The sequence below is a fragment of the Nannospalax galili genome, unplaced genomic scaffold (genome assembly GCF_000622305.1).
Source record: "Nannospalax galili isolate Female #2095 unplaced genomic scaffold, S.galili_v1.0 scaffold205, whole genome shotgun sequence".
NCBI classification, from domain to species: Eukaryota; Metazoa; Chordata; class Mammalia; order Rodentia; family Spalacidae; genus Nannospalax; species Nannospalax galili.
Window position 1 is genome coordinate 3,248,642 of NW_008353921.1, and position 17,681 is coordinate 3,266,322.

The 17,681-nt window shown below is 44.9% G+C and overlaps 1 protein-coding gene across 2 annotated transcripts in view; it reads left to right on the forward strand.

Annotated features, from left to right (window-relative positions):
* The first annotated feature begins 15 nt into the window (after positions 1–15).
* The window catches only part of Pkig (cAMP-dependent protein kinase inhibitor gamma), an 83,641-nt gene continuing 65,975 nt past the window's right edge, over positions 16–17,681 (forward strand). Inside the window, exon 1 of one of the 2 annotated variants that reach the window (XM_008851015.3) lies at positions 16–63. The gene's annotated coding sequence lies outside the window, so the exon portion shown is untranslated. Of the gene's footprint in view, positions 64–5,921; positions 6,025–17,681 lie in introns of those variants that run through there. The other variant, XM_008851013.3, reaches the window with a different exon arrangement.

A 17,681-nucleotide genomic window follows, 5' to 3' on the forward strand; every position in this document is an offset into this window, starting at 1 on the left:
ACCTTCGTCTCCTCCGCGGGGGCACCGCGCCCGCCACCGCCTCTGACCCTGGTCTGCCGTCGGGTGCGTGTGCCTTTGCCTTGTCTTCCTGCGCATCGCTAGGAAGTTTCCTTTTAGAATGATAGTGTTTTGAAAGCCTTTGTGTGTGGTGTGGTGTGGTGTGGTGTGGTGTGTGTGTGTGTGTGTGTGTGTGTGTGTGTGTGTTTGGGGGGGCTGAGACATCGGGCTTGATTCGTGCGTCAGTTTTCTCATCTGCAAAATGGGGTGATGATAGCACCTGTCTTCTAAGGTGATCTCAGCGTCTATTTATATTTGAAACCTGCACTACTGGGAAGCTTTTATTGTTGCTATTACTACCATAGCATTGTTGAGTATTGTAAGCCAGGGCCCGGGTTGATCGCCAGCGGTTAAAGAAAAAAAAAAGTGAATGAGACATCTTAACCTTAGGGAACTCTACAGATTTGCAGAGGGAACCGACCTGTGTGCAGGAATTCGTTGCCGTTTGAGCTATGGTTTTGGACAACTAGGGGACTGTGAATGTGGTTGATGGAGGCTTTCGGAGGTTGAGAGTGGTTATCAAAACAAGGTGACGTCCAGAATGAGACCGGAAAGATGCCTTTGTATTGACCAGAGGGTGAGGCTGTGACGGCCCAGTGTTTAGGTAGAGAGAGCTTTAAGGGGACAATGCTGGCTTCTAGAGACTTCAAGCATTTCAGGGGGACTGGAGAAGAGACTCCTAAAGGTGGAGGAGGTCTCTATTTAATGTTTGACAGAGAAGCTTCTGCCCTTGACAGACTTTTTTGGTAAGTTTTAGGGAGTTTGGGCTTTAATGGGTGGGCAGAGGAATCCTCCAAAGATTTGTTTGTTATAGACAGGATCTCATGTGATCCAGGCTGGCCTTAGAACTACTCTGTAGCTGGGGCTGACCTTGAACTCCTAACCCTCCTGTCTCCACATCCTGAGTGCTAGGACTACAGGTGTGTGCAGAGCATTTTATTTATGTACTTATTTTTTATACTTTTTTTTTTTTTTTTTGACTTTTTGAGACAGGGTCTCCCTGTAGCCCCAGCTGTCCTGGAACTCACTGTGTAGTCCAGGCTGGCCTTGAACTCACAGAGATCTGCCTGCTTCTGCCTCTTGAGTCCTGGGACTAAAAGGCTTGTGCCACCACCCCCGGCTTCTTATTTTATTTATTATTTTTATTTTATGTGTACGAGTGCTATGCCTGCATGTGTGTAATTGCACCCATGTCATGCAAGGCCCTCAGAGGTCTGAAGAGGGCGTCAGATCCCCTGGAACTGGAATTAGGAACAGTTGGTTAGCTACCTAGTGGGTTCTGGGAATCAAACCTGGTTCCTCTGCAAGAGCAGCCAGTGCTCTTAGCGGCTGAGCCGACTCTCCAGCCCCTGGCAGAGGATTTCAGTTGGTGTGAGTGTGCTTGATCAGAGGTAGATGAGTTTTCTTTTCCTGTTTTGTCTTATCACTCATTTATTTTTCACTTTGCTGCCATTCATTTATGGTGATTCAAAAAAATAGGTATTGAATGTTGTCTTAGAGCACATTTTCCATCATTAAAACTTGTGTCTGAAGCGGGGTAGCTATAAAGAAAAGAGGTTTGTTTAGATCACAGTCTGCTTCTGACCAGAGTCTTTTATTATCAGAGTCCTAAGGTGACTCAGTATCACGTGGTAAGAGACAAGGAACTTGGGGATGCCTCTTTTTGTGTTGCTGGGGATTGAAGGGGTCTTGCCCATACCATGCAGCTGTTAGCCTCGCTCCTTATAAAGCCACCAGTATCCAGTCAAGAGGACTCCATCTGAATGACTTCATGTAATGTTAATCACGTCCCAAAAGCCCCACCTTTAGACACCATATTCAGATTGTTTCCACTCTCCACCTCGCAGTGGAAATTACATTTCAGCACTTGAACCCTTGGGTGCCACATACAAACTGTATTCAAATCATAGCAGGTGTGAAGAGCCAGGCACTGTTCAGTGCTGTAGCAAGGAAACGGATCCTGTTTTAATGGAGAACACAGACTACTTAGGGAATTACACCTCAGACAAGTGGCTGTGTGATGAGACGTGTAAACAGGCTGATGGCCAGGTGAGTCCAACCTAGTTTGGAGGTTCAGGTTCAGGTTCAGAGGGAGTAGTGTAAGTTAGCTTTATCTGGGGGATGGTAAGAATGGGAAAGGGAGGGTATCTCAGACTCACTGGATGCCGGGCGTGTTGGTGCATGCCTTTAATCCCAGTGCCTGGAAAGCAGATGCAGGTGGATCTCCTCCAGATCGAGGTCAGCCTGGTCTACATAGGGAGTTCCAGGCCAGCTAGAACTACAGACAGATTCTGTCTCAAAAGGACCCCCCCCCCAAAAAAAAAGCAAACACATACTCCAAAGCACATTCGTGGAGCCTGGTATGGTGGCACTTGCCTGTAAGCCCAGCATTTGGGAGGTTAAGAGCACTGGTTCTTCATCCAGAGAACCTGGGTTCAGTTCCCATCACCCACATAGCAGCTCACAACTGTCTGTAACTCCAGTTCAAGGGAATAGTATGTTCAAGGCCAGGCTGGGCTATGTGAGATCCTGTCTCACATGTGATTATTATTATATATTTTTAAGGTTATTTAGTTTATATGTTTGTGTGTGTGCCTCAGTGTATGTATGTGTACCATGTGTTTGAAGGCAGGTATGAGCTGCCATGTGAGTCCTGGGCTCCGAACCTAGATCCTCTGGAAGAGCAGCAAGTGCTCTTTACTGCTGAGCCCTCGTTGGCCTGGGACTTAATACGAAGACCTGGCTGCCTCTTACTCACAAGAGATCTGTCTTCTCTTTTCTCTGCAATGCTCAGCATTATTAGTTTATTTCTGGAGAGGAAAGCAGTTCACTACAACTGGAACTGGAATATCAATACTGAGCCAGCTGTGGTGACACACACCTACAGTTCCAGTGCTCAGGAAACTGAAGCAGGAGGATCAGAAGTTTTGGGCCAGCCTGGGCTACATAGCCAGCTCTTCCCTTTAAAAAATTAATATTGAAAAATATCCAAGCAGAGAGATTTCAAAAAGGGAACACCGAGGGCTACTGCAGTGTACACTCTTGGAAGAACCATTCATTTAGCCTCCACCAAGGAGAAATGGCTCTAGACAGCAGGGAAACCAGAAGAGTATGGTACTGAAGGCTGAAGGAGAAGTCAGCTTTGCTAGATGCTACTGAGTGTCAAGGAAAAGTTAAAATGTGTCACCTGAATAAGTTCCGGAGGTCACTAGGGATCTGACTGAGCAGATGTGGGGAAATGGCGGGGGTGGAATCTATAATGTCCCAGCTTCCAAAGGTTCAGTGTCATCTATCAGTGGGATGAGGTAAGAGTGGGATGTGAGAAAGACAGAATGTGGGCAGCTCAAAGAAGGCTGGCTGTGAAGGGAGGGAGGGAGGGAGGGAGAAGGCTGGAGAGCACTTTAAGGAGTAAGGGGAAGTTTTAAAAAGTGTGACAGAGAGCTTAAATGCAGTTGGCATAGAGCTGGTGGGAGGGAAAGGCTGGGGATGCGGAGCTGAAAATCGATAGCACAACTTCTGGAGAAGGTAGGAGTGCTTGGCTCCCGCACAGGTCCTTTGCCTTCTAATGGCTTTTCCTTTGGCGGGGTGGGGTGAGAGGGTATTGACCAAAGCGAACCAGTGTAACACAGCAAGCGCTGACAGGAGTCAGCGCAGAAAGCAAGCCTTGCTCCCCTGTTGGCAGAGAGCAGGTATTTTGAACTAGTATCAAGCTCTTTTCATGTACTAATCTCAATAATCTCCTTATCCCTTATCGTGGTGAGGTGGGTGGCTGGGGAGTGAACTCAGGGCCTTGATTGTGCTAGGCAAGCACTCTACCACTGAGCTCATCCCCGTCCCCAGTGATATAATCTATAAAAACCTTGTGAGACGGGCTCTATCATGATCCCCAGTTTATGGATGAAACTAAGGTGAAATGCTTACCGAAAGTCAACTGTATTTGAGTCCTATTTTTTTTCTGCGGAGGCCAGAAGCTTTTACTTTGTGTGTGTGTGTGTGTGTATGTATGTGTGGGGTGAGTCTGTGTGTTGTGTGTCCGTGTGTGTGAGAATGGTGTGTGGGTGTATGTGTTGGGGGTATGTTTATGTGGGGTGAGTCTGTGGGGGTGTGTGTGTGCATGCACGCACACAGGTGTGCAGATGTCCATGCTTGAATGCCAGGGGAATGTTCTGTTCTGTCAGTCTCCATCTTATCCCCTCGACACAGCATCTCTTGCTGAATCTAGAGCTAGGCTGGCAGCCAGCAAGTCCCAGTGATCCCCTTTTCTCTACCCACCATAGTGCTTGGGTTACAGATGTACATAGCCATTTCCAGCTTTTTACATGGGTGCTGGGGATTTGAACTGAAGTCTTCCTGCTTACGCAGCAAGTGTGTAGACCAGGCTGACTTTGAACTCAGAGATCTGCCTGCCTCTGCTCCCAAGTGCTGGGATTAAAGGCGTGTGCCACCATGCTCAGTCAGAGCTTATACTTTACTCTTAATCACTACCTAAATGGTACATTTCTCTGCTTTTGATGTAATTATATGTGAGAAAATTCAAGAGGATTAAGTTGAAAATTCTTAGATATGACAAAATTAAGTGAGTAACCGGATCTTAAGAGAAAAAGAAAGCAATGTCTTTCTTTCCTTCTTCTTTTCTTTTTTGGTCCCAAGGATCAAACTCAGGTTCTCAAGCAGATTAACCACTTGCTCTGCCAATGAGCCACACCTTCATCTCCCAAGAGCAATAGCCTTAGACTAGTGAAAATAATCAGAAATGTGATAGTAGGAGAAATGGCAGTAGCTACATAAAAGGCCCTGCTCGGAAGTCTACTTGGATGTGTTGTGCCACATAGGATGTTGACTGAGGGATGGGAAGTCAAGAATGGGAGTTTGGGTCATAAAGATGTGGTTTTCAGAGTGTTGATACCACAGAGGAGAAGGTAAAGCAGGTGCCTGTATTAAGACGTCACAAGAAAGCAGGCAGGGATGTTGACTGTGATGCTTAATGATATCCAAAAATTGGAAACAGATGTGTGATGGGCATGTCAGTCATTAGAGAAGAATTAGGAGGGAGCTATTTACAGTAGAACAATATTTACATCATGTGGTTAGGTATAAAGAGCAGATTACAGTATAGCATGTTCCTTTTTTTTTTTGAGAATGTGTGTAAAAAATATCTGAAAATATTAGTTCTTTAAAAATGAAAAAAAGTTTTAATTGTGGTGAAATACATAGAGTTTGCCATTTCTTCTTTAAGTGTAGGGTTTGGTAAGATTAAGTGTATTTGCATTGCTGTTCAATCCAAGAACTTCTTCATCCTGAAAAACGCCAATTTTATACTCACTAAACAATCTCTGTTTTCCCTCTCCCCAGTTTCTGGGAGCCACTGTTCCCATTTCTCTCTTTAAGAGTGTGACTCCTCCAGAGACCTGTGTAAGTGATATCATACAGACAGTATTTGTCTCTGGCAATCAGGTTATTTCATTTAGCATAGTGTCCTCAAAGTTCAATTTTACTATAATGTGTCAGATTTTCCTTCTTTTGAGACAGGGACTTACTTTGTACCCTGGCTGGCCTCAAGCTCATGGCAGTCTTCCTGCCTCAGTCTCTTACCTGCCCAGCATACAGGTGTGTGCCATCAAGCCTGATTCTTTTCTTAAGGCTGAATAATATTCCATTGAGCGCTTCTAGCACAATTTACTTACACATCTGTCCATTGCTAGAGGCTTGGGTTGCTTCCATCTTTTAACTTTTATGAGTGTACAAGGAAGGTAAGATGACCTTGAATGTCTGAATCTCCTGCCTCTTCCTCCAACTATTAGATTACAGGTGTGCTCCGTCCTATGACATGGTGCTGGGAATCAAACCCAGGGCTTTGTGCAAGCTAGGCAAGCATTCTATCAGCTGAGCTACATTTCCAGCCCCTATTCTTCAAATACTCTCTGGTGAGATACTTCAAATGCCTTTTGAAAAAGAGCACCTCGAAAGGTAAGTGATCTATCTTCCTTTGCTCTCTTTGATGGTTACAACTTTTCCACTGAAAAACTGCTCAGAATTGGCAGCATCTGTGATTCTGTCTTCCACAGGGTGGGTACAGTCAGAAATATCTTTTATCTGTGACAGTTTCAGAAGTGTTCATAAGTATCTTGATCCTGTCTACCTGGAACTCACCCGTCCCACTCCTGGACACCCCGCCACATCTTCCTTCCACATCCTCTCCTGTGTGTGTGTGTGTGTGTGTGTGTGTGTGTGTGTGTCCACGTGTGTCCCACCAAGTCCAGTGAGTGCTGCATGCTGGAATGCTGACTAATCTTACTGGCTTGATCTTGTACAGGTGACCACAGCTGCAGTGAGTTCAGGGGTGCAATGCCATGTCATGTCCAGAAGACAACACTTCACAGCTCTCCTCCCCACCCTCCAGCTCTTACAATCTTTCGGCCACTTCTTCTGCAATGTTCCCTGAGTCTTGGGTGGTGGTGGTAGTAGTGACACAAATGCCCAGTTTAGGGCTGAGCACCCACAGTCACTTATTTTCTGCACTTTGACCAGTTATGAGTCCCTGGATTAACCTCTGCCCACTGCAGAAAGTTTCTTTGACCAAGGTTAAGAGTGGCACAGATCTATGAATATAAACATAAATATTTCAAAGGCAGTTTGACAATATGACCATTTACAAAAACAACAACAGTAGTTTCCCCTCTAGGGCCTATGACCTCCCCAGCTATAGGTTTTTGTTTGTTTTTTTCTGTTTTTTGAGATAATGTCTCACTATACAGCCCTGGCTGGCCTGGAACTCACTATGTAGATCAGGCTGGCCTTGAACTCACAGAGATATGCCTGCCTCTGTCTCCCAAGTGCTGGGGATTAAAGGTGTGTGCCACCATGCCCAACCCCAGTTGTGGGTTTTGACTGGGTTTACAGTATCAGACATGCATTCCCTCCTGTGGACCAAGCCTCAAATCCAACCAGAAAGTGATTTGTTACCTCCATAACAGTCATGTCTTGTTGTACCAATGGGCATATCTTGTCTGGCATGTGAGTATTGTATTGTGCAGGGTGTGGTGCTGGGTAAGACCATTAATGTCTTTTCTCCCCCAGCAGCTTGTGTAACACTGTATGGTACTGTAAAAGCTAGGCAGCAGGGAGAAGTTTCCTGCTTCAGTTCCAGATTGATTTCTCTGTCTTGCAACTAAAGTGTGTTGTGTCTTCAATACTAGGGTCTTACCACCAGTTGTAGCCTTCACCTTATTTTTAAAAATATTTTATTATTTTTATTTTATGTGTGTGTATGAAATGCACCACACGCATGCAGTGCCCACAGAGGCCAGAAGAGGGTGTCGGACAGAAGAGGGTGTCGGAGTCACTGGAACTGGAGTTACAGACAGTTGTTAGCTGCTATGTGGGTGCTGGGAATCAAACCTGGGTCCTCTGGAGGAACTGCCAGTGCTCTTAGCCACTTAGCTATCTCTCTAGCCCCACCCTATTTTTAAAAAATATTTATTTATTTATTTATTTTGGTCTTTTTGAGACAGGGTCTCCCTATAGTCCCAGCTGACCTGAACTCACTATGTAGACCAGGCCGGCCTTGAACTCTGCCTCCTGAGTGCTGGAACTAAAGGCGTGTACCACCATGCCTGGCTAAGATTTATTTTTAATTTTATGTGTACTGATGTTTTGCCTGCATGTAAGTGTACTGCAGAAGAGGCCAGAAGAGGGTGTTAGATCCCCTGGAACTGGATTTACAAACAGTTGTGAGCTGCTGTGCTAGTCCTGGGAACTGAACCTAGGTCCTCTGCAAGAGCAGCCAGTGCTTTTAACTGCTGAGCCACCTCTCCAACCCTTCACCTTATTTTTAAGACACGGTCTCTCAGGGAACCTGAAGCTTGCCCTTTTGGCTAAGCTGGCTGGCCAGTGGAACCCCAGGAATCCACTTACTTCCACCTTCCGATGTTGGGATTGAAGGCATGCATAGCTGTATCCAGCTTTTATGTGGGTGCTGGGGATTTGAACTCAAAGCCTCTTGCTTGCTAGCAAGCATTCTTTTTTGTTATTTGTTTGTTTTGAGATAGGGTATCCCTGTAGCCCAAGCTGTCCTGGAACTCACTATGTAGACCAGGCTGGCCTTGAACTCAGAGATCTGCCTGCCTTTGTCTCGAGTTCTGGGATTAAAGGTGGGCACCACCACACCAGGCAGGAAACTCTCTTTTAGCTAGTTTGTCCGAATAGTAGTTGGAATCACAGACTGTGGCCTTGAGTATACTTTTTTTTTTTTGGTCTGCCTAGGGTGGTAGCCAGCAAGTCCCAGGAATAATCCTCCTGCCTCTGTCTCATTCCCTTGCTCCTGCCCCCCAGCACTGGGGTTATAGGCCCAGGGTATATAGCTAGCTTTTTTGTGGGTGCTGGGGATCCAAACTCTGGCACAGCCAGTGTTCCTACCCCTGAGCTATCTCCCCAGGCCTGAGTATATATTATTTATTTTAAAAATTTATTTAAAAGTTACATTCTAAGTCAGAGAGAGAGAGAGAGAGAGAGAGAGAGAGAGAGAGAGAGATGTGAGCCACTCACCCTAGGTGCTGGGAACTGAAGTCCCATCTTCTGCTAGAGCAGCAAATGCTCTGAACCACTGAGCTATTTCTCCAGTCTCCTTAAAAGAAATCTTAAAATCAAAACAAAAACAAAAGCCTCAGCTGGGGGAAGGCTCAGTGGGTGAAGTGCTTGCCTGGCAAGGGTGAGGCTGAGTGCAATCCCAGCACTCATGTGAAAGGAGACAGAGACAGGAGAGTCCCTGGGGCTAGGCAGTCCAGCTGAATTAGTGAACTCCACGTTCAGTGAGAGACTGGAGAGAGAGAGAGAGAGAGAGAGAGAGAGAGAGAGAGAGAGAGCGAGAGAGAGAGAGAGAGAGACTGATACTTGACAGCAGCCTCTGACTTGCACATGTGTGCACCACATGTACACATATACATGCACACATCTTCTCTAATAAGATCCAAGATTTCAGGAGTTCAGTCTGGGAGCCACCATAACACCAAGAGAGAGCCGTGTGGCTCCCAGACCTGCTTTTGCATTTAGCTTCCTTTCTTCTGTGGGTTACTCACTGATTTTAAAGTAATGTTTATGTCAAAAAGTTTGGACTGTCCCAGAGACTTCTGTTTGATGGAATTTCCTCCTTTTTCCAACAGTTGTGACACTTTGCACTTTTCTTTTTATAGCCTTTCTCATAAATAGTCCTCTTCCATGATTGCTTTTTATATTTTGTGTGTGTGTCTGCTACTAAGTTCTTAGCCAAGTGAGGAAAGGACTCCTTCAGTGGACCTTTACTTAAGGGGACTCAGTCTGGGTTCTTGGATTTAATGAATGAAAGACTGGTCCCTTTCTTTTACTGCATAGCCTTCTTTAATAACACTGTCTTTGAATTTGTTGTTAGTGGAGGCTAATCCTCTAGCTTCTTCAATGGGTCAGAGTCCATTTTAGGGCAAAAAACTTAAATGTTTATGAGGTAATTTAAAACATAAACAAAAGAAGAGAGAACAGTTTAAAGTATTCCCTAATCCAGGTTTGGCTCCCAGCACTCATATGGTGACTTACAACCACCTGGAACTCCAGTTCCAGGGGATCTGATGCCCTCTTCTGGCCTCTGAGGGTGTTTCATACTTGTGGTACACATACATACATGTAGGCAAACACTCATCCACATTAAAAGAAAAAAATCTTTCAAAAAGAAAGTGATCCCTATTACCCATGATCCAACTTTAACACTCATTAGCATTTAGAACAAATTATGATTTGAGATGAGGCTAGAGAGGATATTGGTGCTATAGGGTGCCCATTTTGATTTTTGGGGGAGGCAGGCAGGGCATGTATGATTGACAGAGTAGAGAAAGGAGGTTAGTGGCCATAGACAGGCCAGCCTGCCTCCAGTGAAGGTCATTGTGAGGGCTACATGAGTTGAAATATGAAAGTGCAAAGAACAGTGCCCACTGCATGGCAAGTGCGACTCGGGTGCCACAGCTGCTGCTATTCTGGTCATCACCACAGCACAAGAGCAGGAGTGACAGCCGCAGCACTTGCCTGGTGACCTGGGGCGCCACCTTTCCCCAGCTGTATCCTCATCTGAGAAATGGGACTCATAAGAGCAACTTATGTCATTGAAGGCAGTGAAGTAATAGTAAATGTGTTCTGGATCAGTTAACATTGATGACGATTTTCCAGCATTCTGGTCTAGGGGGACCATGCTTCTGGAGTGTTTTGGGGAGCTGAGCCAGCTCCGTGTGTGGTCTTTCATTCTGAGACCTCATGGATTTCAGTCTCAGATCCACTTGTCAGCCCAGCAAATATTATAGCACAGTAAACTTCATTTCCTTTTGTAAATGGTATGTTTGTTTTTGAGATTAGGCGCCTCTATTGCTCCCTGGCTGATCTGGTACCTACTGTGTAGACCAGGCTAGCCTTAATGTGTGGCTGTCTTCCTGCCTCAGCTTCTTGAGATGGGATTAAAGACACGAGCCATCATTCCTGACCAAAATGTTTACTTATTTTCATTAAAGAAATTTTTTTTGAGACAGGATCTGCCTGTAACCCCCGGTGGCCTAGAACTTGCTATGTAGACCAGGCTGGCCTCGCTCTCACAAAGATCTGCCTGCTTCAGCCTCCTGAGTGCTAGCATTAAAAAGATACGTGCCATCGTGCCTGGCCCAAAATGTTTATTTCTAAAGCATGAAAACAGTTTGACTTTATAGCTTGCCCATATATGCACTAGAGTTGAAATACTTATCAACCAAGCTGATATAGCAATAAAAATAATTTTCCTAAGAGTGTCCTTTGATTGGGGAGTAGTGTTGGAAAACTTTTGTAGCAGAATCCGTTTTACCATCTTTGAAATATAAACAATATCCTTATTTGTCTCAATTTTCTTAAAATAATTTGTCAGCCCTCAGTTGAAGAGAACTCTGTAGTCCACAGAGAACTCGCTGCTTTCCCAAAGCCAACAAACTAGTCTTTTGTTTCTTTTAAATGAGGATGGAGTATCAAACCCTCTGCCTTATCCTCATCCTCAGCCTACAAAGAATTTGGACTATGTAGAGCATTTGTCCAAAACACACACAGACTTATCTATCCAGATAAGAAGTAGGTTCTGTGGGAAGAGAAATGGACTATCCCTGATGGCTCTAATAAACTCCTGCAGTGTTTGTTTGGACAGGACAGTGAGATGTCATTCCCCTGGGTCTGAGAGTTACAGAAACGCAGGTCAGAAAGCCAGTGCACTAGACTGAAATTCTCAGGAAATTTTAAAACTTAAAATTTATTTTAAAAACAGTTATTTTCTATTGAGGCTTGGCTTTTTTTTTTTTTTTTTTTTTTTTTTTTTTTTTTTTTTAAAAAAAAAAAAAAAAAAAAAAAAGAGGACGATTAGTCTGGAACTCACTGTGTAGACCAGGCTGGGCTTAATCTCTCAGAAATCTGCCTGTCTTTGCCTCCCAAGCAACCAAGTACTGGAACTAAAGGGCATGTGCCACTACGCCTGACTAGGCTTGACTTTTTTTTTTTTTTTTTTTTTTTTTTTTTTTTTGTCTTTTTTGAGATGGTCTCCTTGTAGCCCCAGCTGTCCTAGAACTCACTATGTAGACCAGGCTGGCCTTGAACTCACAAAGATCTGCCTGCCTCTGCCTCCCAAGTGCTGTGTTTAAAGGCGTGCACACCACACCCGGCTAGGCTTGACTTTAAAAAAAAATTTTTATTTATTATTTTTATTTTATTTGTATGAGTGTATTGCCTGCATGTATGTGAGTGCACCCATATTGTACAATGCCATGGAGATCAGAAGAGGGTGTTGGAGTCCCCTAGAACTGTAGTTAAGGATGGTTCGTAGCCGCCATGGGTGGGTTCTAGGAATTGAACCCGGGTCCTCTGCAAGAGCACTCAGTGCTCTTAGCTGCTGAGCCATCTGTCCAGCCCCAAGGCTTGACTTTTTAAATGTTAAATTTTCATTGTTTTAGATAGCAAAAGTTTGGCCTTAGCATTTGTGATTTATATCATCCTGTACTTTTATACCTCTTCGTTTAAAGAGATTAAACGCCAACTTTATAATCCCCCAGACCAAAGACAAACAAATATAAGGTACAGTTTTATCTCAAAAAGAGCAGTGCCCTGATGCTACCATGTGACCCTGGTGACACACTGAACTCTTCATTTCCCCCATAGACTACCCTTTCTTCTGTGCTTTCAGTGTATTTAGTTGATAATTCTTTTCAAGGGGACGGGCACAGTCATCACCAGTCAACATGCCAGTGTTGTATTGAAAAGTGTGTCACTTTTTTTTTTTTTTTTTGGTCTTTTTGAAACAGTAGTCCCTGGTAGTCCCAGCTGGCTGGAACTCTATGTAGACCAGGCTGGCCTTGAACTCAGATCTGCCTGCCTCTGCCTCCAGAATGCTGGGATTAAAGGCATGTGCCACCATGCCCAGCTGTGGAAAGTGGGTCACTTCCAATTTAATGTTCCATTTGAGAAAGTTGGCAGGAAAAACAATGTTTTTAATTTAATTAATTACTTTATTGTCTTTTTGAGACAGGGCATAGCCCTGTAGCCCTAGCTGACCTGGAACTCTCTATGTAGACCAGGTTGGCTTCAGTCTCACAGAGATCTGCCTGCTTCTGCCTCCTGAGTGATGGGATTAAAGATGTGCGCCACCATGCCCAACTGTTTTAGTTTTGTATGTACTGGAACTTTAGGATCCATTTCATTTTCTCATTTAAATGTGTATTGGGCATCTCTGAACTTAGCATTGTGTTGTGCATATGGTGAATATTAGCTCATTTAATTCTCACAGAAACATTGCTAGGTAGAATCGATTGCTTAAGTGAGAAACCTCATTTCCATTCCAATCTCTCCTTTTGACTTCTGTTCCACTTCATGCATTGTCATAGCAATAAAACACACCCTGCTGTGCCAGTGTGCCAGGCCAGCCATCAGACTGTGCTTGCCTCTGTGTGTGTGTGTGTGTGTGTGTGTGTGTGTGTGTGTGTGTTCTCATGTAGCTCCTCAGGTGACCTCCGTTTTGAGCTTGCTATGTAGGAGGGGATGACTGAAATTTGGACCCGCCTGTCTCTACCTCCTCAGTGCTGGTGTTACAGGAATGCACTCCCATCCATGTCTGGTTATGGTGTGCTAGGAATTGAACCCAGGGCCTCATGCATGCTAGGCAAGCACTCTACCAATTGAGCTACATCCCCAGAATTTTTCTTTTAAACAGAGTCTCATTCTTTAGACTGGCTTGGAACCCACTTTATAGCCCAGACTGACCTTGAACTAAAACCAATCTTCTGCCTCAGCCTCTGAAGTGAGATTACATGTGTGAGCCACCGCATCTGGTTTCTTGCCCTTTCTTAGGAGGTGTATACATACACATATTGTATATGTAGATAAATCTGTTCTTTCCGTAGCCAGGGTGAAATTTTTTTAAGTTTTTAAAATTGTACACTTACATGCAGTTGTAAGAGGTACTACAGAGGGATCCAGTGAACCCTTAATTTCTTCTAAAGAGAACAAAGTTGTTTTGGATCACAGTTTCAGAGTTGCAGTCTGTCATAATGGGGAAGGTGTGCAGAGCTCGTGGTAGTGGGAGTGTGTTGCCCATGCACCTCAAATGGTGAGGGACCAGAAAACAACACAGGATGGAACCAGGCGTGCTGCTGTAACCTTCAGAGGCCAGCCCTAGAGACCCATGTCTGCCAGCTAGGCCCCACCTCTTAAGAGGTGAATGTGAGCCTGCTCCGGATTCAAATTATAACAACAATGTAGCAATCTCAGTGGTTCCCACAAGGTGATCTCTGAAAAACATAAACATTGATCATTTCACTTCAGCCTAAAGCATATACCTTTATACATGACTCTAGACTTCTCTAGATTCCCAGAGCCCCAGGGGACCCAGCTCTTGCCTGCCCCTCCAGCTGCCTGCCCCTCCAGCTGCCTGCCCCACCAGCTGCCTGCCCCTCCAGCTGCCTGCCTCTCCAGCCTCATTCCTCCTTTCACTCCTCACATTCTGGCCAGCTGTAGCACCCTTCTGCTGGACCCCTATTGCTCACTCCCTCCTCAGGTACTTTCCTGGAATTCTTTCCCCCAGCATTTTATATCTAATACCTTTTCTTCATTAGGCACTTCTTCAAGGCAGCCTTTCCCAACCACTCAATATAGCCTGCTCCCTACTTCCTTTAATTCACTTACCCATTACTCTCTTTAATTTCCTTTATAGCATTTGCTGAAATGATTTTTTTTTTATTCCTTTAATTGCTTTTCATTGGTAGAAGGTGAGCGGTGCTGTTCACTGCCTCATCTCTAGTATGCAGAACAGGGTGTGGCATCTGAGAAGCACTTGGTGTCTATTTCCTGATCCTGAATGATGGAACTTAATGCATGAGGAAACAGTGCAAAGTGAGTTACCAGCTTTTCTGTGGTCACTTGGGAGTTAAGTAGTAGGGCCACACTGGAAGCCTCATTAAGTTTGGCCAGCTGAAAAAACAGGGTGATGAGCAGGGAGAGGAGCATGGTTTCATACTAGAGATATGGCCAAGGCCTAGGTCACAAGAGGCTTCCTAGAAGATGAAAAGGAGTGTGGGTCTCATTCTTAGTCCAGTGGGAAGAATTGACAGGTGCAAGCAAGCAGATGCCACGGAAAACGCAGGCCCCTTGAGGTCTCTGGAAGAGTTCTGTAGTTCTGGAACCGTGCACCTCCTCGCCTTCTGTCTGCATACATTTCTGTTTTCTTTCTGCACTGCTGAGGATTGGACTCGGGGCCTTGAGCATGCTAGACAGGTGCTCTAGTACTGAGTTATATCCCTAGCCACCGTATGCATTTGTTGTGGAAATTATTTCAGAAAAAGGACTCTGATCCCATCACCTTCAAAATATCACCTACTCATGGTATTATATTGCTCTATCCACTAGGGAATTCAAGGATGGGTTTACTGGAAAGGAAAGGAAGCCATAGCATGTGCTGGGGTCCAGGAGAAAGTAACATGTCACACCCAGATCTGTCTTTCAGCATGCCCTGGCTGCCACTGATCACATAGCTTTCTTAGCTTGGACTTCATTGCCCCCACTCCCAGCTTTATGTTGGCACAGAAGGTACAGTCATGTGACGCATTCTGCTGGAGGCAAAGCCTTTAGATCAGATTTATCTGAAATAGCATTAAAAACAAGGGAGATGGGAGTGGTGGTACATGCTTATAATCCCAGTACTCAGGGAGCTGTGGCAAAGGGCCGGTGAGATAGCTCAGCAAGTAAAGGCACTTGCTACGCAAGCCTTGCAGCCTGAATTCAATCCCCAGCACCCACTGTAAAGGTGGAAGGAGAGAACTGTCTCCACTAAATTGCCCTCTGACAATAGAGTTGTTGCCTAGCCTCTGCGAGGACCCAGGTTCCATCCTCAGAGGGAGAACAAGTTCTCTCTTTCTCTCTCCTTTTTTTTTTTTGTCTTTTTTGTCATGGCACCCACATACTCAGCAGGTACACACACACACACACACACACACACACACACACACACACAGCACACACACACACAAGCAAAAAAAAAAAAAAACCAAATAAAAAAAAACGCAAACAAATGAGGCTGCTTGCTGCTAGAGAATTGCTTAAGTCCAGGAGTTCCGGGCTGCATGGGCTTCATGGACCCTGTCTCAAGACTGAAGGTACTAGCTCAATGGTAGAGTTCTTGGCTAGCCTCTGGGAGGACCCAGGTTCCATCCCGAGAGGGAGAACAGGTTCTCTCTCTCTCTCTCTTTCTCTCTCTCTCTCTCTCTCTCTCTCTCAGCATCCAATGCTCTTTTTGAAACAGGGTCTCCCTGTAGCCCTAACTGGCCTAGAACTCACTATGTAGACCAGGCTGGCCTGGAACTCACAAAGATCTGCCTGCCTCTGCTTCCTGAGTGCTGGGGTTAAAGGTGTGCATAAGCATGCCCAGCTGAGACAAGTTCTTTAAGGTAGCAAATGCATTAGCCTACACCAGAGCAGTATTTTGTCATGCATCTTTTGTGAGTGACTGTAAAAAGCCTAGGAAATATATAAAAAGACAAGCATAGCCCTTGTCCTTAGGAGTTTAGGAAGCCATCTTCAAATTGGAAGGTAATCAACTCTTCGAGGCAGTCCTTGGTGAAGTTCCTGGGAGGACACCGAAGGAAGAGAGCTAAGGGATGGCCAAGTCTGGCAAGGCTCACAGAGAGAGCTGGAGCTTGGCCAGCATCCTGAAGGATGAATCAGAACTAGGAGGGAGGGAGAAGAGCAGGTGTTCTGGTGGGATGGGAGAGGAGAAGGTCAGGAGCTGTCAGAAGAAACTATGCTAGGGCTGCAGAGGTATAGGTAGGATCTGACTAACTAGAGTGAGTGTCTTTACAGAGGACAAGGGAAAGGCTCTGATTGGGAGGAAATGGTGAAAATAACTCTTTGCCAAGAATTTCAAAATTTTCTGCTTGTAGAAAATGCCTCAGAGTAGAGGGGCAGATGCGTTATTTCCTGAGGTGTGATGACAGCAGCTGTGACTTCAGTCATGCCCTGCCTCTGCCAGGTGTGCCAGAAGCAGCCTCTATTCAGTAACCTGTTTCATTCTTCTACAGCTCTGTGGGACAGGTACTAAGTTACAGATGGGGACACTGAGGTGGGAGAACAAGGACTTGCCTAAGATAGAGCACTCTAGAGTTTATGCTCCCTTGACCTCCTATATCACCCCCTTTTCTAATCTTGTTGGAGATCTGGTCCGTACAATTATCCTGAGATTCTTCTCCTTCCTGCATGCCTATGATTTGCAAGTTTGGTCTTTTTATGATGTCACACAGTTCCTGCATATTCCATTTTTGTGTTTTCTTAAATTTTTCATAATCTTTGCTTGAGTGGTCTAGTTCGTCCACTTTATCTTCAAGTCTTGATATTCTGTTTTCCATTACATTCATCCTATTGGTGAGGTTTTCCTGTCGTTTCTAATGGGCTTATTGAGTGTTTCACTTCCTTCTTCATTTCAGCCTGAGTAGTCATCAATATTCGTAACTCTTTTCTGAATTCATTCAGAAGTTTATCCCTATCTTCTTTCAGTTCTTTGATTTCTTTTTTTTGGGTGTCCTTTAAATTCACTGAATTCTTTTATCATGTTTATAATGAATTGTTCTTTTGAGTTCCATGTCCTGTGTTATCTCTAGGGGGTTCTCATTGTGCTCCTTTAGAGGACTGTTGTTACTTGGTGGGGATACATTATTTTGGTTTTTCATGTTACTATTTCTTCTCTGTGACTTTGACATGTAGGTTTCTTTTGTAGTTTCTGACTCTTGTGACTCAGGCCTTCCTTGTTGAGTTTAGGTCTGCTTCTTTTTTTGTAAGCTTTATGTGCCTTTGTGGTTTACTTGTTGGGCCTGAAAAGCTGGTTGGTCTGGGCTTCAGGTTCTCTTTTGATTTTATATTGGAGGGGCCAAATTGCTTTCATCTTTCTGCTCAGGAGTTCCCACAGAGGCCCAAGTCAGATGAGGATCAGATGCTCTCAGGCTTTCTCTTAAGGTCTGGATCCCTCCAGGAAAGATGCTGGCCTCAGGGATTTGTGGGCTGGGGTGGCTTGGGCCCAGGGCCCAGGAATTATGCTGGCCCCAGGAAGCTGATGGCTCTTCTGCCCA